The sequence below is a fragment of the Strix aluco genome, chromosome 19 (genome assembly GCF_031877795.1).
Source record: "Strix aluco isolate bStrAlu1 chromosome 19, bStrAlu1.hap1, whole genome shotgun sequence".
Taxonomy (NCBI): Eukaryota; Metazoa; Chordata; class Aves; order Strigiformes; family Strigidae; genus Strix; species Strix aluco.
This window is the reverse complement of record NC_133949.1, coordinates 11382399-11409202: the sequence shown is the minus strand read 5'-3', so window position 1 is coordinate 11409202 and position 26804 is coordinate 11382399. Positions and strand designations below refer to the sequence as shown.

General features: G+C 43.3%; 1 protein-coding gene and 1 long non-coding RNA gene across 2 annotated transcripts in view; one reads left to right on the top strand and one right to left on the bottom strand.

The window, feature by feature from the left end:
• Positions 1–22179, bottom strand: part of TAOK1 (TAO kinase 1) — a 74134-nt gene extending 51955 nt beyond the window's left edge. The window contains exon 1 of the mRNA XM_074845374.1: positions 21929–22179. The gene's annotated coding sequence lies outside the window, so the exon portion shown is untranslated. The remainder of the gene's footprint in view (positions 1–21928) is intronic.
• An 898-nt stretch (positions 22180–23077) lies between these two features.
• LOC141932083 (uncharacterized) lies at positions 23078–25581 on the top strand. The gene is made up of 2 exons (XR_012625737.1): positions 23078–23523; positions 25369–25581. It is a non-coding gene; the product is annotated as an uncharacterized LOC141932083 (long non-coding RNA).
• Positions 25582–26804: the final 1223 nt, after the last annotated feature.

The window sequence follows — 26804 nt, the reverse complement described above, 5'->3', positions numbered from 1 at the left end:
AAAGACATTACTGATGCATTTGAAAGAAGCATTAATGCCAAAAAGCATCCTGTATTTTTTTTCTCCTATTTAAAACAAAACATCCCATGGGATCAAAAGTTAGGCCTACAGAATAGCTGAAGAATAGCCAGCATTCATTTCTCAAAGAGCAATGTCATGAAAGTTCAAGAAGTGCTAACCATACCTGACATACTCAACACTAACATCTCCTGAATGTCTTTGCTTGTGATAGTTCTGGTACATTTATTAAGAAGGTCAGCTCTAAATTTAGTAATTCCTTAGGCTAGCAAAGCTATGAGGAAGGCAACTGGAAAAAATGAAATCTTCTGTCCTCCTTCTTTTGTAATTCATTAAGTTCACAGTCACTGCCAACTCTTTCCCTTTACTACGTAAAGCATTGCGTTAATACACGTTCTGTGACTGCATCACCTACAGACAACTCTCTGTGGCCACGTCTCTTGGACTAAGAAGCATACATTTTAATGTTATAACGATGCCAGTGCGGGCAGCACACTGGCCAGGAAGAGGTTAGCAAGTGGCCAGCTGATGAGAGGCAATTAAGTCTAGAGGCAAAAATACTGGAAAACTCCAACTGCCCATTAAAAAAAAATTAGTCAGATATCCTAATGGGACTTGAGTTTAAAGAAACCTTTCCTTGACCCCTATGCAATTTTGCCCCAGAACAATAAATATAGTAAATGTAAGCAAATTAGCTATTTTGGATTCAGCATAAATAACTCAGAAACAAGCTACTAAAGCTCACAACATAGATTACCCCTGAGAAAAGAAGTAATTAAAAAGTAGCAGTATCACACACAATTTTAGAAAAGTGGTCTGAAAGGAAATAATTCAAAGTCTTTCTGATCAATAAATAAAAAAAGGAATGAAAATGTTTAAATTGAGCTTGCAATTGAATTCACTGGGGTGCAGAAGAACGCCAGGAAGCATGTCCATGCCAGCCAGGGGCTATGTCCAACCCCCACCAGTCCACAGGTGAGACTCTTATTTGAGCAAGTATGGACCTACCCAAGATAGAAAAAGTCAAATACAAGCAGAAAAAATCCAAAAGAAAACTGGAAGATTCTGTGGGAATAATCTTAAAAACCAAGCTGTGGCAGTGAGAAGCCTCAGGTGGTTGCCCAGCCTGATCCATACTGGGCTGGAAAAAAGCCCCGCAGGAAAGCAAGGCTCCAGGAGAGAAGATAAATTACCTGCACAAAGAAGATGACTAGGTATAAGGTATGGTGCTGTCACAGACCGTATATCAAGAAAGCTGGTCCTTCAGTAAACTCATAAATTAAACATTACTGACCTATGGAGATGAGTAAGGAGCTGCCCTAAAAGCCTGACGTAACTCCAGAGTGATGTATGCTTTTGTCACAACTGCTGTCCCCTTCCAACAGCTGCTGCTCCAGAGAGGCTCCCCACAACGGCTGCAGCCAAACTGAACAGAAGAATTAACTGAACTAATAATTAGTGGAAGTAAAATGCTAATCACTTGGTGACTTCAAAACACTAAGAACTAACAAGCCAAACATTTGTGCACTAGACTGTATCTGATTAAAATAACAGAACAACTCAAAAGGATATTCAAAAAGAAGTGGGCAAAGTTTTGTATACAAAATTATTGTGAGTATTAATTAGTCATAGTTGGAGAACAGAAACACCACCTCTGAACTGACACAAAACTCTGAAAAAAGCAAGAGGTCAGATATATAATTACACATTTTGAGCAAGGGAAGAGGCCCTTGCAACCAGAGTGACCACAGATACTGTGCAGATCCTGCATAACATTTGCATTTAAAATCAGGGATGGGAGGGAAAGGAACATGACAAGTTTTATTTAGGGCAGCTGACAGTACTCGAAAGTACACAGGAACCTTGAAAAAAAAAAGTGAATGAGCAACAAGACAGGAGATGAAAGGTCAAAAAGTAAATAACTGTCAGGCACATACCTACTCCTAAACTAAACATAACTCAGGAGCTGAGCCTTGCGCAAAAAGCTCAATGAAAATAATTGCACAATTATGCAAAGACAACATCAGACTTTTTTTAAAAAAAAAAACAATATGAAGAATCAATTAGGAAAATAATACAGAATTTCTGACAATACATTAGGGAAGTTTCTGCCATGGTCTGCTCCTGGCTATTATTCTTCACTCACATCTAGCCATAAAATGAAAGTACAGCACAAAAATGCTCCTGGCACCTCTCGTGAAGCATCCAGTTGTTACCACCGCCAGAAACAGCAGATAGGACCAGCCAGGTGATGTATTAGAATCTGGATGACAATTTTTATATTGCTATTCTTCTAGCATCATCAAAACACACTTTGTTATGAAAAAGGTCAAGTTTGTTTAACACAGGAGTTTATAAAATATATGACTACTATCATAAACAGAAAAAAGGTTTATTGAAAGGCTGTACAGAAATAATGAGGAAGTACCCTACTAGGTTCTAGGAAGGTGCACGTATGTGATGGACCTTCATCACTGAGCAAATGGAGAAAAGCCATTTCAGAACAGGTTAGCAGTGAGAGACTATTCTGTTCTTTAGAAGGAGCAACCAACCACCCCGAGCGCACAGAAAGCGGCGTTAGCAGTACAGCAGGGCTGTACAACTGCTTACGCAAGTTCGCAACTTAAAGCAGGTTCAAGAAGGGGTTCAAACAAATTTCAGCATCAAAAGAGTTTAAAGCCTCCTGTAACTGTTAAATCTGTTCCACCAGATTATCTGCACCCATAAACAGAGTACCTTTATTGAGCAATTATTTCACACATTTCTAGAGCCTCTGAGCACCTCCTTTCCTGCTGGAATTGCCCAAATTCATGGCAATTTGTCCAGTTTTACTCCAGCTCAGATTGAGTATTTATTTTTCCTGTCTCCACACGACTGAGCAGAACAACTTTCTGAACAGCACACAGCAAGGGGATGAGTCAAACAACCAAAAGCAAACAACAACAAATCAAAAAACACCTTTTTCACTATTTCACCTACTTGAAATGCTTCTCCAGTGGGTTCTGGTAGGTCTAGATTACTTCTCTTTACACCTTCCACTCAATGCACATACTGAACACTATTTTTTAAGATAACAAGCATACCCTTTTAATTTGATGAGTTTTATCTGCTTTCATGGGGAAAAAAAATGCTCATTTCAACTAATACACAAAACAATTTAGGTAGCAGTGGTTCAGATACAGAATATGTCTCAATTGGATAGTTAAGATCATAGGACTGAAGGTCCTATTAAGTCCTGTTCATGCTATTTTAAGCAACTATATAATGGAATCCAATCATCAAATAATAACCAACTCCTGAGGATTTCTCAAAGACACTACTCTGATTACAAGGCTGCTCCAGAACCCCACTCCTATTCTGATTAGGAACCAATTTAAGATTAAGAACTGATTAAGACTGATTTACAGTTTGTATTTATTATTTGTCAGTGACTTACTCTTTTTCCAATACTGTCCTTAAAGTTTAAACACTTTTCTTCCCTTTTCAACACTGAGGGATAAGCACAAGTACAGAGATATAATACATATCCCCTTAGCCTGTTAGCTGGAAAAAGCAAGCCAGGTTTGCCTCCCTTTACAACACAGGAGAGGGAATTGACTTCCCAGACCATCCTAACAGCCCTTCCTCACATCTGTCCCAAACTAACACTTTTTTTTTTTTAAAAACATCCCTGACCAGAATCCTCCATATCTGCTTATTTCCTGGACACATAACATTAAAGTTTTAAAACCACCATGGTATCAATGAATATACTCAAGTTTTTCACATCTTCCCATTTCTAACTGGTAAACCACATTTTTATATTTCACATTTATATATATTATATACATATATTATTATATATTTATATATGTCGTATTTGTTGTTACTGCATGATCATGCACTTTGTACTATCCCATTTACGTCTCTATTACAGCAAATTCTCCAGCTCATTCAGTCCTGCTGAGTGAGACTCCAGTCCTCCCGCAGATTGATGATGCCCCCCCAATTTTGCCCCAGCAGATTTTATTAACACCGTCCTTTCTTGCGCACATCGAGACCAAAACACCATTTAAAATTGTCTGAAGATTGGTCCTTGAGAACTATCAGCAGCTTCCCTCTAGCCCACACTTCTTCGTCCAACAGCACTCACATTCCCGTAGCCAGTCCCTAAACCATTACACTACACTTGGCTTTAAGAAACCTCCAACATGATGCCGTGTCCTGTGCTGTACCGGCGTTCACCTACGTGAGATGAGCTGTACTGGCAGTGCTCCTCCATTCTGGCCACTGCCCTGCTCCATCAGCTCTCCAGCAACCCTCTCCTGTTGAGGATAGTCCCCCTCACAACCCATCTGTCCCCAAGCATGGGAAACACTGTACAAGTAGTTTTTAAATCAGAAGGTGTGGGTGGCATACAAAACATATCCTTGCTGCAGATGGGGGAAGGGAAAGGATAAGTAGTGTGCAAGAACCATCGTCCTTTCCACTCCTGCGCTGATGGCTGCCCCACATTTCTGCCTGACACTCCCCAGAATGCCCTTGCTCCCCATCACCTTCCCCAGCTGCTACAGCTGAGCAAGACCACACCATCACCAAGCTGCCGTAATGAAAGCAATGGCTTCTGGCAAAGACTTAAAAAATAGGTACCAGCTGCACTACCCTGAATCCATCTAGACAGGGCACCAACAGTGAGGAGGGAGAAACTGGTTGTGTGACCCCCGGAACGAGTCACCCACCGTGGCTCAGCCAGCCCCAGGCCCCGAGCGAGGGGGAAGGAGGGTGTCAGAGCAGAGGGAAGGCAGTGGCAGCTCCCACCCTGCACGCTCGTGGTCCGGTTGGTCAGCTCAGGTGCGCTGGTTCCACACTTCCAGTGGCTGGGTGGGAACGCAGAGACCTCCCCATCCTGGCACAGAAGGGAGGTACATGGTCTGTTTACCCAGAAATTTTGGGCCTGTCTGCTAAAATTCCATAAACCTGAAAGATTTATTGTAGAAGCTCTGACGTCACTCTCACACAGGAACAGACATCCCGGCAGTGAGCTTTGAGACTGAAGCAGGAGAAGTTTCTAACGGCCTGCTTCCCAAATTCAGGCAGTCACAGGTTTGTGTGCTACATTACAGCTGTTCCGTTTGCTGACATCTTCTCTCTTATGTACTTATATACCCATTACCATAGTAACCAAATTCCTCAGAACATATAATGTAATTTTTGTATCTAGTGTATTAGAACAAAATTATTAAGGTTACAAAGGCAAGCACTCCAAAATTAGAAAGTGTCAGAATTCAGACTGCCATCTCCCTTGCCAACCCATCTTCGCTTGCTGCCTCCCTCCCCATCTCCCAGGCTCCCAAGTCACCGCTCCTGCAATACCTCCAGCTCCATTTCTCCACCAGCTGTAGCTCCTTCCTCTCCGTTCCCTCTGCAGCCCCAGTTTCACTATACCTCTGTCCTGACATTCTTATCTCTCCTCTTTCATCTGACTTTTATACCTCCCGCATTCACACCAGGCATCTTCCTCCTCCATACCGCCTGGGTGCTCTCCAGGAATGATTCACTGAACACAGGACAGAGACTCCCAACAGTCCAGGAACTGGAAACAAGAGGAGCATTTCTTGCAGGGAAAAGTCCTTCTAATCTCCTGTAGCCCAGCGCTGGAGCATCTTCAGCTGCTCTCTGAGGATAACTGCCTGCTCAGCACCAGGAGCTGCAGAACGCCCAAGCAAAGCGTAGTGCTGGTTTACCCTCTTATTACCATCACACATTGTACTGTAAGAGTGGGTCCCACTAAGGAATAAGCCCCTGTTGCAGCAGGTGTTTTGCAAACACAAAGAGAGTCTCCATCTTGATGGAACACCTACAAAACAAATTAACCTTTATGCTTTACCTGCCTATATCATTATTTTATGTACACACTGCTAGGAGGAAGACACATGCATGGAATGCTCAAGTGCTATGTTTTCTCTGAACACCAGCATCTGCAAACACTACAGAAGTGAAGAGCGAAATCCATTGCAGTGGAACATCCAAGTAAATTCAGATCTCTCCTTATAGAAGGTTTACTAAAAAGTCCTTCAAATCACAAGACTTAAATCATCCTGTTGCTTGACTGCCTCTCCACTAGAAAGACAGGTTAAGTCAATACATCATTGTGCACACACAGAAGGTAAATGTCTACATCTTTTCTCCAAAAACCTGCTTTAAAAAGAAAAATTATCTGGCTCTTTTCTGGTTTTGGCAGTATTACTAATTGTCCTGAATACAAGGGATGAAAGAGGTAGGTCAGCATCTGCACCTGAAGGAAATACTTGGAATAACAATTCAGAAACAAGGCCCACAAAGCAGGTTTTAATACCCAAGGTCCATCCTACCTAGGTTGACTCTTACTGGGAGCATTTAAAAAAACTGTTCTCCTGTACACCAACTCTTCAGCTCCCAAGCAAGAAATCCAGCACCTTCTTCTGGCCTGAAGACAGGAGGAAAGCGCTTAAGTTGGTTGAATGTACCTAGTAAGTGTTAAAGTATTTTAAGACTGAAAAGGCAATTTCAGCTCAAGTAGGAACAGATCCATCCTAAATTTGACAGAAAACTGTAATCAGAAATTGGCCTATTCCAATAGCACAGATCTAAACACCTTTATATTTCACGGGTTCTTTGTGTGCTCACAGACAAAGCTGCTCAATCCAGCTGTTCTCAGCAATCATTCACAAAAGCAAATGAATGAAAAAGAAATAATCAGCAACCATCTCCACTTCTACCCTTTAGCTGAGGTGAACAATAATTTGATTGCTTCGGTCGATGGACAAAACTATTGTCCATGCCTTTAAATAAAAGGTTAATTGAGATATGGTGGAACCTGCTCTTACATTTGGGCTTTCTGAAAACAAGGTGGTCCTGCCTGTTTCAAGGACTCTGGCCTCAGCTTTTGCATGAGGTGAGGCAGGGAGCTGCCAACAGGTGACTTTTCCAAGACTGACCTGATCTTTGAGAGATCCAGTAAAGAAATAATGTTGCAAAGAAAAAGCCAATTAAAATAATCTTACACTTCTCCTTAAGCATCCACTGCTGGCAGGGACTGAGCTCGAAGGCCTTTGTCTTGGCCAGCACAGCCCTGTGCCTTTCCGGACAGCAGCGGTGGCTGTTGTGAGGAGTCTCTGCTCTGAAGACAATCAGTGATTTGGTCAAAGCTGAACCATGCTCCTCAGAGGCACACAATCATGCCATCTAATGAAGGAGGGCAACTGGAGATGATAAAAGCTGCTACCCAGAGCTATAACCACATGGCACAGCTGGAGTAGGATTAAGCGGTATGGCCTGAAGAGCTTTCTTAAGACTGTCTGCAAATATGCAACGTAGGGGTCTGGATCTATCAGGATATGGAAGAAATAAAGCAGAAGGGGACAAGGATAGCCATGAGAACAGTCCCAAGAGAGCAGTGGGACAGGCCTTGCCAGGGGAACGTTAGAAATTTTGGAAAAAAAAAAAAAAAAAATCACCTACTGGTTTGTTTTGGTGATGGGTTTGGTTTTGGGGTTTTTTTGGTGGTTGTTTTTTTTTTTTTTTTTTCCAGAAACAGGCCTTGGTATTCTTTCTCTATTTTCATTTTAGCAAATGGACAACTTGCACAAAACACCACACTTTTCTTACATGACACCCCCTAGAGACCTTCCTATTTTCCTGGAGAGTTTATCAAACATTTTCAGACAAAACAAGAGGTTGGCTGCATCAGTTTCAATACTGTCACTGTATCTGTCCAAGTTCCCTTAAAATGGTCCTCTTCCTTACAGTATTTAAGAATCTACCTTACATGCAGCTACAGCTGCAGTGAACTAGTCCTTATTCTGAGGTAGAAAAATTTGCAACATTTTTCACTTAAATTTTAGGAAAACTCATGGAACTTAAAAAGTAAGAGAGCACATGAGAAGACAATCGGTTGTTACCTAAAATCCAGCTTAATTAATGACAGCTATGCATGTTTAGATTTTTATCATGCCACAGATCTTTTATACTTAGAAACTGTATTGGAAATTTATCCTGGTGAACAGTAGAGCTTTTACAAAGAGCTTTTCCTTTTGGGACAGCAGCAATGGTTTGCACTGGGGTTGATGGTATTTAATTGCTGGCAAAAAGTAAAATAAAATGGTCTCTTTGAAATAACAACCATTCGTTCCGAAGCTGAAATATTACGTCTGTGGTATTCAAACGTATTGTCCACACAGACTGAAGAAAGCAGATCACAGCTCAGGCCGATGGTTCCACAGCCTGCAGAGCGAGGACAGCTCTGCACGACTAACACCGGCCGACTGTGTCAGCTCACTGCGATGGAGAAGACCACACCTGCGACATCTCCACTCACAGGCTCTTTGGCACTTCTCAGGTCTTATGCTGGGTCTGGAAAAGTGCGGAAAGACCACAGCTCTGGTGACTAGAGGCTGCTCCATATCCCTTCTTCTTTCCTTTTCACTACTTTCTCCTAAGAGAATATCATTCAACTGCCAAAACTCACATCTGACCCATAACTTCATTACCAAGGCTTAAAAAGCACCTGATATTTGCCGAGTACTTAACAGAGTTGCAGTAAACATTCTTACCTTACAAACACGTAGCCTACATGACTAAGAGGTGACCTGTCCAAGACGGCGCAAGTTCACAGCAAGAAAAGAAAGGTCTGACATCCCGTTTCTTATGCCAACCATTAAATACGTAAGGTCTGTATTTCTTTTTCAAGTCTCACCCAGTGTCCAGTCTATTAAAATAAGGAGCAGTATTATTTACCTGATTTTAGAATCTTTTATCTCAATATCATTTACATTTATCACAAGACAGAGTGCTAAACCTTTGCAGAAGAACACCTAAGTCAGTGAATAACAGAACCCTGACCACCAGCATCTTTTGACTCGAGACTACCAGTCTGCATACAACCAGAGAACATGGGGGCTGAAGGCTGCATCTGCTCCAGTGGCTGTTTAGAGGTAGATGTTATCAAATTCCTTTCACATCTGTTTAGATTTCAGGAGACAAACACCCACATCACACACAAAAAAACCCACCCTCACACCCTTTTGGCAGCCAACTATTTGAAGGGGCACAGAGAAAAAAGGAGCTCCTTGCCCCTAGAGGCTGCCTGTGAAGGGCACTAGTAGGGTCTAAGAGCAGAATAATACAGCAAATTTTTGCACTATTGCAGTCTGCACTGCACCTACTCTAGGGATAAATAAAATTCCAATCTCCACAATCGCCAAGGCTGTCAATCTGACACCTTTTGTGAATACTAAATTCACACATACAAAGAACTTTCTCCTTTGTAGGTTTTGAAACATCTCACATGCCGTTTCCTACTGGTAACTGAACAAGCAGCATAATTTCATACCTGGCAATTTGAAGCCTCTTTTTCAGCAGTTTGGAATAATGGATTATGCTTTTTGTTTGTCAGTAGGAACAGACAAATAAGGAAAAAAAAAAAAAGAAAAAAGTTTCAAGCAACATTTCCTTTATTAAAATAAGATCTATTTGCTGACTGCTCCCGTTGGCTAATAATCAAAGGGAAAGTCAGGTGTCCATTTTACAAGCTAAGGATCTTGGATTTTTGAGCTGGGAAAGTAGGACAATCTCCTGATACCTTGGGCAGATACTGACTGCCCTAACAACCGACGAGCAAAAAGCGAGAACTGCTCCCTCATCATGCATGCAGATCACCCATGCAGCCCAGCTGGACAGGGAGCTACTGAGAGCTCAACATGCCATGCCAGAAAACAGTATTTACTTTTTGGATGCAAGCTATAAAGAGCAACCAAGAAGTAATTAAGGTTCCTGAACACAACGGGGCAAAGAATATCAGCTCCAGTGTTGCTCACTGCCCAGAAGTTCTTACTACATCTGGAGAGCTTCTCAGAGACCACCAGCCTGTCTTCTCACAACCAATACTCAGTTTATGGCCTCCAAATACCTAAAAAAGCCTCTCTGCAGATTATTTTGCAAAGTCATTTTGAGTGATTGAATATCTAAAGCCTTAAAAAAAGAATAAACCCGTCCATATTTACCTGAACCATATTGCTCAGTATAGGTAACAAGCTGCATGAAATCCAGCTGCTGCTAGGCCACAAAAGGGCGCCCATAAAGAAGAACTCGGATACACTCTTACATTAAATTTCACAGGCTTGAACAAAATCAGTCTGGTTATATCAGTCCTGCAGTTGGTTTTGGCTGCTCCCCTGACCCTGGCCAGAGCCCAACAGTAACCTTGGTGGACGGCTGCTGTTAGTACTACCATGACATTTATACAAACATCTGAAGCGTATGGGACAGTTCTCTAGTAGTAACCAACACAAGCGTGACAAGAAGTCACTGTGCAGTGCTTATTTAAGTATCTCCTAAACAGTAAAAAACAGAGAAAGGTAACATTAAAAGAAAAGAAGCAAGGAGGACTTGGGTATTTATAAAATGCCCATGTATTTGCATCTGGCACATACTAGACATCACATCCCCCAGCAAGGCAGGAAGAAGTTATTCTTGAGAACTTGATAGTAAGAACTGAAAAGAAATAACTGTGCTTCTCTCGCTCTCTTTTTTCTATTAAGCTAATTCCTGTTGTATAAAGTCAGCTTGAAAGCTCCTTTCAAAGAAAAAGGGGGAGGGAGGAGAGGAAGAATCAGATCTACTTGTTTTTTGCATTTGACATTCAGGTCTCGTTCCCCTGTTTTGTTTTCCTGGAGGACGCGGCGGCGCAGACCTCGCAGAATGATGACATCACACCCACAAAAAAAGCAAAACCCAAACAGGAGGGAAGCAGCTCTCCCTCCAACAAGAGCTTAGAAGAGCAGCTCTGCTTCTGGCTGTTACCCTTTGGACAACACAAAATTCAAGGTGTCCAGGGGTAAAATGATTTTCCCTTCAGACCCCTGGACCACAAGAGCAGCCCATCAAAATGGGGAAGGTGACAGCCCTAATGCTTTCCAGGCCAGGCAGAATCAAGTTAAAAGGTGTTTAGTTACTGTTTGCCTATAAAGATACCTTGAACAGTACATTGTTTTATGCTTGTTTATGCCTGTTTTATTATTGGTTTCAAGTTATAGAGGCAAGTGGCTTTCACCATGATGAAACAAAGCAAAGCATAACATGTTTAAGTCATTGTAAATCGAAAACTGCTCTTAAAGCCTTTATAAAGTTATTTCTTCCATATGAGGTAAGCATTCTAAAAAGCATCTTTCCTGCAGAGCAAGTGCATATGCTACACCAGAGACAGAAATTGCTAGATGTGTATGCATGCAGAAGGTAGCACCTGCAGAGGAGAAAAACACGCCTCTTGCAGCGAGGAGGCATTCATACCTTGTGTATATTTATTAAAACTCAGGAGAGGCCCGTGCTAGAACATGTGCACTGACTGCTCCGCGTCACAAGGAGATTTATCCTTCATGTAATACCTGAACTCAACATATTGACATGACTGGCAAGCTCAGAAATAAGTGAGGAATATCTGCAAAATCTTGGAAGCAAATTTCCAAGATGCTTCTTGGAGATTCGAGACACCAAACTAGATGGTACATGACCATTTTCCTTGCTCCTAACAATTTATGACTTAATTTTAAACAGCAATAACAAAAAAACAGCAAAGAAAAAAAAAAAAGAGAGAATTATAGAAGGGGAAGATATTAAATAACCAGTGGTCACATGGCTCCAGCGATAGCTACTGAACAACACAATGGTGACAAATCATTCAACAGCTCTTCGCTGTGATTTTTTGGTAATTAAACATGAAATTAAGGAGATTGCCATCTCCACCTTAGGCACAAGCTAATCACTATTAGCAGCCTGCTCAATTCAGACAGAATACTAATAATTTCTCAAAGCAGCAAAACAAACAGCCTTGCTATGAAAGGGAAATGCTCCAACAATAACATCAACTAGGTATCATATTCAGATTTTGTCCAGAAAGAAGATTTTTAAAAGACACCATCGTACAGGATCTCTCACACCTCCCCAGAACTTACAAGTCCTGTTATTACTGTTCATCTACCCTGAAAAATTCTGGCATAACGAATGGTTGATTTCAGATAGAATGCAATTACAGATTTCTGTGAAGCAGCTGAAGTTTTCCATGGAGTTTGACTTTAAGACTTTAAACAGTAAAATGGTAAGACACTAGAATACGCTATCTAAATATCTCAATCTCCTGCACCAGTGATTAAAAAGAAAGAAAATGAGACAAGCAACTGCCATTAAGGAAGCATCAAAAGGAGGTGGCAACCCCACTCAGAGAAGGAATTTTACTCCTAAGTTTGAGGTCCGATATCTGTTATATCGGATGGGCCCAATGAAGCGTGCTGAGTCCTGCTGGCTCAACTCTGGAAACTAGTCAGGACAGATGGACAACGACCATCTCGGTAATTTTCTGTTTATGTATTTACAGAACGTATTTTAGTGGTGAGACCGTATGTGTCACGTCCTTAGAAATGCTAATCACAGGCATGAAATCACATATAGAAAACCCCTAAATCAGCAGGTGCTCGATGCCTCCAAACCAGAAAATAAGCAGACAAGTAGAATCACAACTCACACCATACTCTGCTTCCACTCATGCTTCTCCATACCACTCATGCGAGCCTGTATCATCCTTGTTTCCCCAACACCTATGTAAATAGGTAGGTAGATTTTGCAATCCGCATGATAAACAGGTACGAACTATTTCAAACCAGCACAGGTAGCATTAGTTCCAAAGCTGAAATCAGATCTTGGATAAAACTTGCTAAGTTTCATACTCCATGGCTGTGGCAACACTGAACAAAAATCACTCAGAAAACCAAGGTCCCAAAATATGGAGCACTATCACACAGGGACTACAATTTCAAGGTTTTTATGCTTTTTGGGTTATTCTAGTTTTGAAATAACATGACTGAAGCAACAAAATCTTTAGTTTTATTATTTCAAACAAGCCCCAGCAATTTTACTGCATAGATACGCTTTAAATGAACACCAACACTGTAAACTTCTCTGCAGAGACAGTTAAAGTAGAATCTAGAACAGATGAAAGTTACTTGTGACGAGCTGAGCAATGACTCGCTCAGCAATGCTTACAGATTCCTGGCAGGCAAAGGGGCTCGGAGCTCTTCTTCGTTCCTAGTGCATCAGGTAAGAATGCTTTCAGCTTTTTACAGAAAACAGCAGCATGCATTTGCACTACACAATAACTAGACCCTTAAGAAGATGTGAGATTCAGCTGTAGTAGGGACTGCACAAACAGGATAAAAGGATACACTCTGCCTCCACAGATCTCCATAAAGATGTACAGACAATCGCCAAGTCTTGCAATTATATATGCACAAGAATATTTTTAACTTAGGTGAGCAGTCCCCAGTTATCCCTGTGTGTGACTGACTCCCAAAATGAAAAGACTTAGTTTGTTGTTCATCAAGTTCAGGGACTGGTCTACAACGCATTAAAGGCCCCTTTCAAATTTATTTAAAAATAAAAATCAGCAACAAGTCACATCAAAGTAACATATAACACTACAAATTTCAAGATTTAGCCAGCTCATTCATGAACAGCATCAAATTGCCATTATGGTAAGAAAAAGCTACATAATGCTCTCATATGATGAAACAAAAAAACCAATCCCCTGCATTATTAGTAGGTCAGCCAGACTTTTAGGAAGAGATCTGGGACAGTGGTGCTGCTGAACTTTGAGGTCTGTGCTGTGTCCCCACAGACAATGCAGCGTCTCGTACACTCCTGCTTCTACTTTAGAACCTAGGAGGCACTGAGGTCCTGCTGGGCAGATGTTCATCGGGGACCAAGGAGACAAATTCTTCTACCTCTGTCACCAGCTATGCCGGACAAATCACTCGCTGCTCCTCCTGCGCTTCAGTATCCCCACCTCATAAATGTGAAAAATAAATAGGCATTCATCATCCATTTAAAATACCTTGAGATTTATGGATGAAATTCAGAACTGGGAATTACTATTATTATCCTGCCAACTCAGAGAAAAGTACAAAAACATCACACGTGCAAGATAATCTTTCTGCGTTATAGCTTACTTAAATTTCTATTTGTGTATTAATATTTCATTTCTCAACATATTAATATTAATGATAGCTATGCCTATTTAAACATAAAAATATCTGTAATACCTACAAAAAGCATAGCGATTAGACCAATTTATAGTCACGACAGTAATTAATTTTCAATACCAGAGAGCGCAACGGGAAGACTATTCAAATGAGGATCATACACCCTGGTGCTGGACCAGCCACTGTGGAAAGACTCCAGAGCCCCGTGCGATGGCCTGCCTGCACAGTCGCCCGCAATTACCAATTCCTGCACCAGGGGAAATACAAGATATTTAAAATAATGTGTGAATTAATATTTTCCAGAGATAGGGGCTATTTAAGAAAAAGCACCTACCATTAAAATATATTGAAAAATATGGACTTTTCCAAATTTTTTTTAAAAAACAGTGTGCATCAAAAACCACACGTCAAATCTTTTTTAATAAACTAGCAAATAATTATTTAAACGTTCTTTATGTTTTTGTCACTAATTATGAGCTAGTGAAGGTAAATCACATTCTTTACAAGTAAACTTTCTTCATGTTAGTCTAGCGTCCAAAGCGCTCTGCTTGCTGTTGTCAAATCCAGAACCAATCTTTTGCCCAGTCTTGTTTTTGCAAACACATTTAAAATATCAGTATTGCAACGAAATCAAAGGTAATGGTGAGGATGAGAACTTGCTTCTTCCCTAACATTTTATTTTGGATGAAAAGCATGTATATTGACCTCTTAAGTACAGGGTATCTTAGTGTTTGGGACCCTGTACTCTGTCTTCGCAGGCAGCAACAGTGTGAAATTTTGAAGGCTCTGGACAGCTCAGGACTGCTGTGCAGGTCGATCTGGTAAGAATGTGGTCAACTTCTGAGCTAGCAGCTCACAGCAACATCTTCTGAGAGTGGGAGAAGGAAATATCTCCAGTGATTGTCATGCAATCAGCTAAACTCAGACCAAGCATCCTCTCCCACCTCCATAGGTACAAACTAGTGCTTGTATGGCTCTGGTCACTTGATGTGGCTTTTGGAATGGAGATGCTCTAGGATTCCTTTGCCCGTGTACTGTGTCAAATGAAGGAAAAATAATCCTCCATCCTCCACAAAGGACAGATGATCAGCATTCAGATGGGTTTGCCTGCATTCTTGCTGCAAAACGGGCAGGTCCCAGCAAGATTTAACAGGAGGTTCTACCACACACCTCCAGCCAGAGACTAACCTAGTTTTAAATACTTCAAAGCATAGGTTAGAGGGGGTTTTGTGTGGAAAGGGAAGAAGGAAAATTAAGCCAAAAACCCAGGTAAGAGTTCAGAGTTTGCCTATATGGCAATTAACCTATAATAAAAATGGAGCTTGGCATTCTTAGCAAGGCACTGCCTCTGAAATGTATCATTATTTCCTTCCCAACTTTGATACGCATTTCTAGAAGCCAGCATGAAATTTTGTCAAGGCCTAGGTTACCCTTTTCTTTAATTAAAGTTGCAGACCTTCATAGAAACCCCGATCTAGGAGCCTGCCTGCATACTAGGATATACTGAGCAAGTATGAAGTGGGGTTTGTACCAGTTCAGCTGATGCCAGGGAAAATTGTATCACTGCAACACAGTTAGGTCTTTATGGGTGGTGAAACCACATTGCTACAGTTAGTCCGGTACATAATTCTAAAAACAAGACTTTGATATGCAAAGAGCAATAAAAAAAGCCCAAGGAGATGTGGGAGGGAAGTGGGTTTAAAGGCAGAAGATGATCTGCTGTGCACCGATCCTGTGCTCTCTATGACCCTTGAAGAGGTAGGCAGCTTACCTAGGGGTACAGGGCCAAATCATACATAAATAGATTTCAAAAGCAGAGCTTAACTAGTTTGCTATCTAGGCCAGGAAACGTTTCTGGAACATATTTAACACAGTTTAATCGCATCAAATCATGGCTGGCCCAGAACTGATTTTAACAACTGTCAACTGCTCTTTGGAACAGGCAAAGCCAAGAAGCGAAGATCACAGTGTACAGTTTGTGAAGAACACAGAGACAACCCGAACATTCAGAGCAGCAGCAAAGCAAGGCACATTCAAATCCCATGATCTTTATTCAGATTGGGTTACAAGGAAGTGGGAACTGGGAGGAGCTAATGCTACTGACAACTGCAAGCCAGAACTAAAGAAGAAACAGGTTGCCCTGCCACCGGGATGTAGCTTGAGAAATCCTAATAACTGATGGTTTCCCATGGAGAAAGTTACTGCACTACTTACTGTATACCCGTGGCCTATTTGAGAAACAGCATTAGCAAAAATAACCTCTCCTCTCATCTCCTCGGCGGGGGGAGGGAGTGACAGTCACCAATTAAAAGGGGACTGAGGCGGGAAATAAGAATCGCATATTAAGGAGGGGGAAGGAGGCAAAAATAACAAACATGTGCAATACCACATGCGATTCTTTCCAAGAAATCCCAATAAAACAATTCTCTGGGAACAGGCTCACGGGTCTGTTACTGCCTTTGAGTAGTGGTATGTCAGAGAAGAGGAAGGATTGCTGGATCCTTGGAAAACAGGCTGAACACATGGATGGGGAACAAGCCAAAAACTGTTACAAGAAATGTTCCCTACTCTTTCAACATAGTTGCATTCCCATATTCCACTTTCCCATGCTCCTGGATCCCAGAGCTTTCCACAGGTTAGAAATCAGCCAGACCAGAATGAACTGAAGCTGAACCAGCAATGCAAAGAGAGGGACTGATCCTAAAGGACCTAACCCCTAAGAAACTGTGTCTACTGATGCTCAGTGAATGGCAGCAGACTAAAGGGAAGAAAGAGGGGTTTTGAAGTTTAGCTGAACTAAGTGAAAGGCTGAAAGCAACTTTATTCACATTTTAAGAATTCCAGTATAATACACATGGGCTTTTGGTCTGAAAGCTATAAGCAAGAATCTCCAAGATTAACATTAAACATCAAAATTTACTTTTCAAGTATGGCTTGACATCACTGACACGAAGCAAAGCTTCCAACTAAATTCACAGGCACCACTCACCCACATTCTGATAGAAGGTTGCCCTGTAAACACACTACACTTGATGAGCGTAGGAGAACACTGTTTTTATAAAATTACATCTCACTCTAAAGAAAATATTTGCATGGCTGTAGCCAGGAGTGTAATAAGGGTCAGTGGAAGATCACAGGCACAGAAAACTGCAGAGCCTGCCAGCTTTAGAGTTCTGAGATTTTTATTTCTTTCCTCAAGATCTAAGTTTTCCCCAAAACAAAACATTTCTAGCCTTTTCCATTCTAAGGACAATATTCCATACGTAAATCTCACACCGTCACCCCATCCTGACCCCTAGAGAAAAATCACAACTGTTTCTAGCCAAGCAATACAACAGGCAAAACTATTAGCTACTGTCCACTCATATTAAGGCGGCATCACCACCATAACTCAGAACGTCTGTTGGACTGTCCTCACCATACCCCTAAGAGAAGGAAAACCTCATCTTTAAGCTACCATGTAGGTGCATAACTAACTCTGCATAGCTGGGTTCAGCAAACTCCAATTAAACTGGAGAAACTTTTCTGTTTAGATAAAACTTATTGCTGCTTTGATAATTTCATGCTATGTTTACAGTGGCTACCTTGCCTTTTCTTCTGGCAAAGAAACCAAGATTTAGCAGGATGTAAAGAAAAAAAATTGTCAACAGTAACAACACACTAATTTCTGATAAAGTATTAAAAGTTCTCAGTGGCCTCCCTTGGGCAATTAAAAAAAAAATACTGTAATTCCAGTGATCACCAAATATTTGCTTAAAAACTGCTTTAAGAAACCCTGTTTGGAGCACCCATTGTGCTGTCTAATGTCCATTGTGCTTCTAAGGGCCTTCAGAAATTATTCGTTCCTCCATGTTTTGTACTGTAAATGAGCACTTCGACAAGGAGTAGGGAATACAGTGTCTAAAAGCCAACTGTGCTTTTAAACAGCTCTCCATTCTTTCCTCTTGTTTTGTGCACACTTTTTTCCCCTCAGACACTTTGCACTCCACCTCTGATTTCATGTTTTTATATTTTAACTTCTGCTTTCACAGGGAGGACTCTGCTTCACAGCTCTGCACAGCTGAGCTCCCTCTGGAACTTCACATGAGGGGATTAGTGGTTTTCTGACCCTTTATCCATTGGATTTTTTCCAGTCTCTTCTCTACACAGAAATCAATGTATGATGAGCTACATCTCAGCATGTTAAAGAACAATGAAAACAAAGAATCCTGAAACCTAACTACTACAAGTTTAGGAAAAAGTGCCACCAACCACCTCTGCCTCCAAACATTTCTCTTTGAGCAAGCTGTGGTTCCACAGCAGCATAAAGTGATCTAATTGCTGGCTGTCGTGGTGCAGCCCAATCCCTTGGGTTGTCTCTAACATCACCTAACTGTGAGCCGAGACATTTCAGATCACCAAGCTGGGACAAAACTCTTATGCATTTTTCCTTAGGTTAGCTTTCTGCTGGTGTGGTTCAGTGCAGGACCAAAGACCAGAACCAGTGGAATGACGTACACGGAAAAGCAGGTGGAGGACAGGACCACGCACCTAAATCAACTTCCAGCGTAACAGGAACTCACCAGCGAGCACAAGGCCACACAGACCGGGGTTTCATCCTGTGTCATGTCAGTCAAGAATGAGCAGCTTGGGGTGAAGAGTAAGACAGATTCAAGAGTTACAAAAGAAAGGAGAGCCGTCAGTCTCAGAAGGTATTAAATCATCCCTCTCTGTACTGCTATAAGCAAGCTTGTCTCAAATATGGTTAACCGAGGGAGGACATCTGTGTTACCCGTAACTGAAACCCTGCTGTCAGACCCAAGGTAACTTTCTAATTCAGACATGATTCTAGTCCAGAGTTGAAGTTAAGCTCTTCTCTTTGTCCAGGTTCACAAAAGGAACTAAATTACATACCTTCGCACTACATAGCATACCTGAACAGGAAAAATGTAATGGCCACCCATAACCATTGTAATTCAGAAGACAAGAGGCTGGGTCACCACTGGTAATACCAAAGATTTTTGTAGTTTCTAGTGTGCACTTCAACGTAACAATATGTTGTTGACGTGATTTTAACATGAACAGAAAGACAACAGAAAATGCTTCTAAGATCGGATCTTAGTGATTATGGAAGTGTTCTCCAAAACACACTAAGAATGGAATAACAGTGATATTTACCATAGCTTCCTTACCACTTCCGGATCACAAAGAGTCAGATCAACCCTAAACATTTTGTTATTTGACAAAACATCTATACCGCCAAATGAACTTATATGAGGCCTATTTTGCAAATGACTGTAGTCTCTATTAAGTTAGATCAGAAGTATATACTTGCAGAGGAGATAAGAGGCAACAGCAGTAGTACATCCAGTCTGTCTTTGCTAGAAGGAAAATTAGCACCTGAAAACAAAGTACCTGGAAATCACCTAATGCTCCTGTTGAGTATGCAACGGTTGTGTCCAAGTGCAACTCACTACTGCAGAGTCAGCTACCTACAACATCTTTAAAACAAATCTCTGAATTCATTCCCATATCTATTGTTCTCTACAAAACATCCTCATTACAGGAAATCCACTACTAGGATACATCTGAAGATGTAATTATTAGTGTGATATTTGCTTCTCTTCTAATGTATCTCACTAAGCATAAAAACTGAGGCTCTTACACCTCATTAAAAATGTTATTCTGGTGACAAAAACATGAATTATAATAGATAGGCAAAGATGAAAGCTACACAAATGGACATGTTATTTGGATGGAAGTAAACATTTAAAATCCTCCAGCCTAGCTTACACCAGAATTTAACAGAAGAACACACGATAGATAACTTTTTCTAATAGTCTAACTTGAGGCCTAAGTCACCTTATCTGTACAAAATTTTAACGCCAACATCTGGTCCTCTACATGCAGCACTTAATTTCAGTCTAGTTAAAAAGAAAAAAAAATAAAACTATCCAAGGAGTTTTTACTTCAGGCAGTTGTGTTTCAACAGGATTAAATTTAATTTAAGCTGTTCTACCAGAATCACTTTCTCTTCAGTGAGACATTGTTAACAGAGGAGAAAAACACTCTCTCAAGTTCAAAGGACAAATTAAGGCTCAAGTTTATCAATGCATTTCAGTCTTCAGATAAAAGGAAGAGAAGTCCTAAAAATGGCAAACACACCAGTCAGAACTAGGCCAATGTTGTGGAGATTCTAACGTGAAGGCTCAAACCAATCGTTGATTAGGTTTGCCCTTGGACATAAGTAGCAAAAACTATGACACACTCACTATGAACAGGCACAAAGGCAAGGAAAACGTAGGCTCAAAGCAGTGTCAAGAAAAACGTATCTAAAATCATATTTATTGCAAAAGAAGTTGTTATTCTGTATTGCTGAAATATGAAAACGGACCTTCACTAGTGTCAAAATGTATCACAGTTTTCCACCATGTTTTCACTATTATGATGTGCTATCTACTAATGCTATTTTTCAGACACTGAAGATCTGAATTATACTATTCAACTATATATATATAATATTGGGGGTGATATTTTGGGAACGTTTCATATGAAGCATTCCAAGCTGATAACCTTTATCCAAATACATAAAACAAGAGCCACGTCAAATGCACTATAAATAGCATTAATAGTAAGGAATCAATAACATCCAAACCTTTAGGTAACATCTTATTAATCCGCCCTTGGCATGCATGGACACACTGCTGTAAGGGCTCTCAAAATGCAATAGTCAAAGGTGAAGGACACAATTTGTTCAACTAGTTAAGGCAACTGCTATTTAACCAACTCAGCCACTAAAATGCCACCTAATGAAATACTCCACACCATGATAAGCAGCAGCGACAAGACGATAAACACGAAGCATTTTTCTAAGAAAATAAATTGAAGTCCTCAAGGCCAATACCGTTCTGTCATTTTTCCTAAGGCACATAAAGATCTACATTTGACAACAACCATTTTAATCCCTGGTTCTCCCCCCCCCATTTCTTGTACCGCGCCCAACACAATGGTATAACTGCATGTTACAGGCGCCCAGGTATCGCCTTTATATTTATTTCTGCTTTCACAGTGACAAAGGTGAACTGGAATGCTCCAAAGATGCTTGCAGCAAAGCAGGCTGAACGGTATTTCTAAGGACATACCCACACGCGGGTTACAGAAATCTAGCCTCCATGAGATGTTTTAATCTGACAAATTAAAATGGTTGGGAAACGCTATTTGGCTAACGGAATCGGCCGCCACATGCATTGCTGTGGGGAAGCAATAAAAGGTCTTTAAAATAGGTCACTTTCATCCAAATCCCACACCAGCACCGAACAAAATGGTATTTACACTGAAAACTCACCACTTGGGGAGGAGCGAGGGGTAGGGAAGAGAGCTCGGGGGAAGGAAAAAAAAAAAAAAAAAGGGGGGGGGGGGGGGAAGGGGGCAGGAATCCGCGGCGGTCTCCGAGGGACCCCCCAGCCCCCCGGGGGCTCCGGGCTCGGCCGACGAAGCCCACCGGAGCCGCGCAGACAAAAAGGACCGAGGCGCAGGGCACGCCTGGCCGGGGGGGAACCGGCAGCCCTGCCCCAGCCCTAGGCCTCGGGCGGCCCCTGACAGCGGCGGCCGCGGGGAACACCCCGCCGGCGGCGGCCGCCCCTCCGAGGGAAGCGCCATTTCGCCTCCCGCTCCCCCGCCGGTGCTCAGCGCCCGCCGCCGCCGGGGCCGAGGCAGCAGCCCCGAGTCCTGCGGCACTGCCGCAGAGCGCGGCGGGGGAGGCGCCGGCCCCACCGGGCCGCCCGCCCCCCCCCCTCCCCACTTCCACCTCCTCCCTCACCCCTCCCGGGGGCGCCCCCGCCGCCGACCCGCCCCGGCCGAGCCCCCCGCCGCGATGCCCGCCTTACCCTCCGCCGCAGCCGGGCTGGGAGCGCCGGTCGGCCCCCCGCGGAGGAGGAGGAGGAGGAGGAGGAGGCGGAGGCGGAGGAGAAGGAGGAGGAGGAGGAGCGGGGCAAGGGGCGGCGGCCCCGCGGGGGGAGGCGCCCCCGGAGGGGCGTCGGGCCCGGCCCCCACGGGTGCCCGGGCGCGGCGGGCACAAAGGCGGCGGGGCACGGCACCTAAGATGGCAGGGCAGGCGCGGCGGAGCGCCCAGCCGCCGCCGCCACCACCACGGCCGCCGCCACCGCCTGGGCCCCGCTCGCCGAGCCGCGGCCAGGCCGCGCCGCGGGGGCACGGCGTGCGGGAGGGCGGGCGGCGCCGGCCGTGCCTGCCGCGGCGGAGCGGATCCCTCGGCCGGGCCGGGCCGCGCCGGGAGAGCTGCCTGCCCGCCTGCCTGCCGCCTCCCCTCAGCGCCGCCCGGGCTCCGGCTGCTCCGTCGCCGCCGCTCCGCGCTGCCCGCAGCCAACGGCCCCCACCCGCCCCTCTCGCGAGACTTCGCCGCCCTCTCTCCCCCCCCCCCCGCCTCACCGCGGGAGGGGCGGGGGGCGGCGGTTAGGGGGGGGGGAGGAGGAGGAGGAGGAAGAGGAGGAGGAGGAGGAGGAGGAAGAGGAGGAGGAGGAGGAGGAGGAGGAGGAGGGGGGGGGGGCGGAGCCGTGAGGGGGCGGTGGAGGGGCAGATATGGCGCGGCGGGCTGGGGGAGTGAGGGGCATCTTGGGGGGAGAGATGGGGCGGTGTGGGGGCAGTCAGGGTGAGGGGCTGCTGAGGGAGGAGGCGGGAAATCGGGGGGCGGGAGGGACTGAGGGGAGGGTTTGGGGGAACCCCGCGGGGGGAGCGGGAGAGGTGAGAGGGGCCTGAGGGAGAAGATGGGGGGGGGGCGGCTGCTGCTGAGGCCCTAAGAGCTCAGGGAGCGTGGAAGGGGAATGGGGAAACTAAGGAAAGGCGTGGGGAAGCTTAGCTGGGGGCTCTGGGGAGGAGGGTTTGGGGACACGACGGGTGGGGAGATGAAGAAGGAGGGTAGGGGAGAGGCCTGGGGGCAGGTGGGAGCTTGTGGGGGGCAGGTGTGGTGGAGGAGGGTGGCTTTGGGACAGGCCAGCAGCAGGGGGACACCCCTGAGGGGAGCAGCTCAGTTATGGGGGGGTAATCCCTGGAGGGGGTAGGTGTCTGCTTGGGCCAGCTCTTGTGCAACGGGCCTGAGCAAATGGGTGCTCAGACTGCCTGCCCTTGGCCAAACTGTATCCGGTTTATGGCCAGAAGAGGGGGGGAAAAAAAAATAAAAAAACTTCATGGGCCAAGCACATGGCCTCCCGAGCTGTAGTCTTGGCTCTCAGTGGTGGGTTTTGAACTTGGTAGGTTGTGGAGCCTTTGTGTGCTTTAGTATCTCCATCTATGAACTAGAGATAACAGTTGGCTTCATGCAGGGATTAATTATCGTGTCTTGTAGTCACGTATTTGTTTATTTGTTTTTACTATAGATTACAGCTGGAGGAATTCTAAACAGTCCACCTCTCCTAGTCATGGTGTTTAAGTGCATTGTGCTCCTGTCTGAGCAGAGGAAATCACTGAGGTCAGTCTCCCTTGTGTTTATAGTTGCTTTCCCTTTCAGAAGTATGGGGGCAAGGAATCATCAAAATAACAATTTGTACTGACATCCTGATAATAAATTAATAGGAACAGTTCCTTAAGACACAAAGTTTGTAAAAGGTGTGTTTGTAGGGATTGCTTCCACTTTTAAATTGAGGATTACATCTGAAGGGACAGTGTTCTCAGTTATAAAGTACCCTGAAAAAATTCATGGTTTTGGGGTGTCCCCAGTATGAAATAATACAGTTCTGTAAATCTAGTATTACTGATACTGCTGAAATAAAACAAGAAAAACAAACTTCCTACCTATTTTCCCATAAGCCAACAGGTATTTTGTACCCTAAGAAGACTTTGGATCCAGCAGGCGTTGAGGATGTTGCTGGATACTCTTTATGTAAACGGTGCATTTGCCTTTAGACAAGCAGAGCTACTGGGGACTATTTAACCTAGGATGGGGGAAACCTGAGGAAAGTTGAGGACAAAGGTTGGCTGTAATAATTGTGGACCACATCTAGAGTTTTGCGAACTTGTCACATAGTGGTCTGATACTTTGCTGTTCCAAATCCCGATAGGAAAAGTAAGACAAATGTGGATCACTTCAAACATATGTTGTTGTAAGTATTGGGAGAGGCAAACTAAAGGTTTATCTGATTATCTCAACCTTGAAGTTGGCAGCTATGACAGGAAACTTGGTTTCATTCATCTGCCAAAGATATTTGTAGCGTATCATTTGACAAGTTAAAAGGCATTTTTGTAATGGCACAAAAATAAAACCATCCACTTTCTGAAACTACAGTTTCTGTCTTCTAAAATAATATGGGTTTGGAGACATGCTTCTGGGGAAATTAAGGACATACTTGAAAGGTAAATATTTGTGTTTTCAAATGTTAGAACAATGGCGTTTAACGCGAATCTGCTCAGCATGGCCTGTCAATATAAATTTGTTCTTGTACTTCTTTTGTCAAATTAGTGGGTATCATTGGTTTTACGGGTGGGAGAACTAAATGGAGCAGTAAGAGGGAGTGATCTGCCTATGGGTCATAAGGTAGAACCGAGAATCAGGTTCTTCTGAATCTTGATCTTGTACTTCTTCCTGAAGACAAGTTGCCTTTAAAATTCATGAGTTATGAGAGTAAAAGCTTCAGTTAGTGAGGTCTGTGGAGCTAACCCAGCAAACAGCAGCAGAGATTCTGGGCCTCAGCTCACTGTGTTACACATATTAAAGGATAATGATAGCTCTAGGTAAAAAGCCTTAGAGTCTCTAACAGTGACTGCAGAAAAATGTGAATAATGCTTTACCATTAACTATCAAGTATTTTACTTAAAATACTAGACCTGCGTTGGATAAGTATTCAGTGACTGCTTCAAAAATAAATAGTATCATCTGTGGACCACCAGTTGGAAAAAGTGTGCTGAAATTCTGAAGGAACGGGCCATATGAAAACTATGATGTTTATTGTCACCAGCTAAACTGAACAGGCACACTTAGCATGCTTTTCTAGCCCTGTGCTATTAGGCATGCTCTTTCTGCCTTCTCAGATGATCATAGTAGGTATCTAGAAAGTTCGTTTAACTTAGGTTGCTAATTTCCTGATGCAAATTTAGTTCGCTTAAAGAGAAACTAAACAGGTTTATGTATGTCTGCATCTGGGATTTTGTACAGTTACATGTGGAAGGGTGGCAAGGAGACAGGCAATGGAGGTCAGTGCAGCTATTTCCCAGATTCTTTATAATAAATCCCTTTATGCTTTGTTCAGGCAGCAGAAATGTCTATTTCACACTGTAGCATATTGTTGCTTATGTTGTCCTCGGCTGGGTTTTCCCGTAGGTGTCCACCTGCCCGGCTCTCCACTAGCCAGCATGTCACCTAGATTTATTGTGCATTCTTACCTAAAAACTTCCTAAGCCCACGCCCATTTCTCCTTGCCATGGACCGTCGCTCCACGGTGCCTTGGACCTCCCCGCTTGCTGTTTACCTCGCTCAGGTACTTGTTGGGGAACCCCCACTGGGGTGCCGAGGTAATAAAATCTTTAGATCATCTTTGTGTGTATTGTGTTTGTGCATCCGACCCTGCTTGGGTCTGGTGAGGTGGCACCACTGGTGGAGGCCAGTCTGGTGTCACTGCCTGGATCTGACAGACTTGTACCAGTGTGTCTATCAGATGGCTATACCCAAAGTTAATTCCATCCGAAGGAGGTGCCAGAACATCAATAAATAAAAATTACAAATTGCCTAGCGGTTCAGCTGACGGGCGGAACTGGTTTCAACAGATTGTTCCCAATGTGCTGCTGCAGAGCTGGTCCTGGGGTAGACTGGTACCACATTCCAGTGTAGACAGGGCCTTTAAGAGCGTGCATCAGCACTCCGTAATATTGTAGGAGAGGAAGTAGAGAACAATACTATGTCCAACGGAAACTGTGGCAAGAATTTATTCAAGGCACATTGTAATTAGTCAAGCTGGGAATTTGGCCAGGACATTGGGGTTAACACCCCTACTTCTTTAGAAGTGTCATAGTTTATTTTTTTTAATGACTTTAAGTGATGAGAAGCTTAGCTTTCTGTCTCAGCAGAATGACAACACCTCTAGCAGTATAAACTTCTTACAGCAACACGAAGGTGCTGGTTCAGAACTAACTCAGAGCAGCGATGGGGCCTAGTACAGTAATCATTGCTTTATAAATACTTTTGGTAGATAAGAAAGATAAGTGTGATTAGGGCAGAGTTTCAACTGCTGTAATCACAGTTATACCCTCCTTAGCCTTCGGTCCACACGCTGCTTTAATCTGACCTTTTTTTAAGTGAACAATTGTAAATTTTAGAATAAACTGTAGAACTTGAACCAATGAAAGTTGGTTATTAATTATGATAGCAGTTATGAACTGCGGTTGTCAATGCTTTTGTTTTAGGAAATTTGTCGTCGTTCAAGCAGAATGTAATTTAGCCAAATTATGGAGGGTTTTTTTAATTCTTTCGTGGCATTGAGTACTGATTGGGAAGCTAACTTTCAGCTTGTTCTCTGTTCGCAAAGAGGATAAGCACTCGTGTATTTTAGTGTGTGACTGGTTGTGAAATGCACAAGTGAGGAATTGTTTTGCTTTTACTAGCTCATGAAACCTGCCGTCATTCTATAGTGTAGTTTGGGCCATTATTATGGGTTACAAGGTTATACAGGAAAAACACGTTCTAGAGAAAGGCTGGTCAAAATAAACGAGGTAGAGTCTTCCAGATTGTTGTAATCTGGTTTTGTATCAATGAGGTAAACA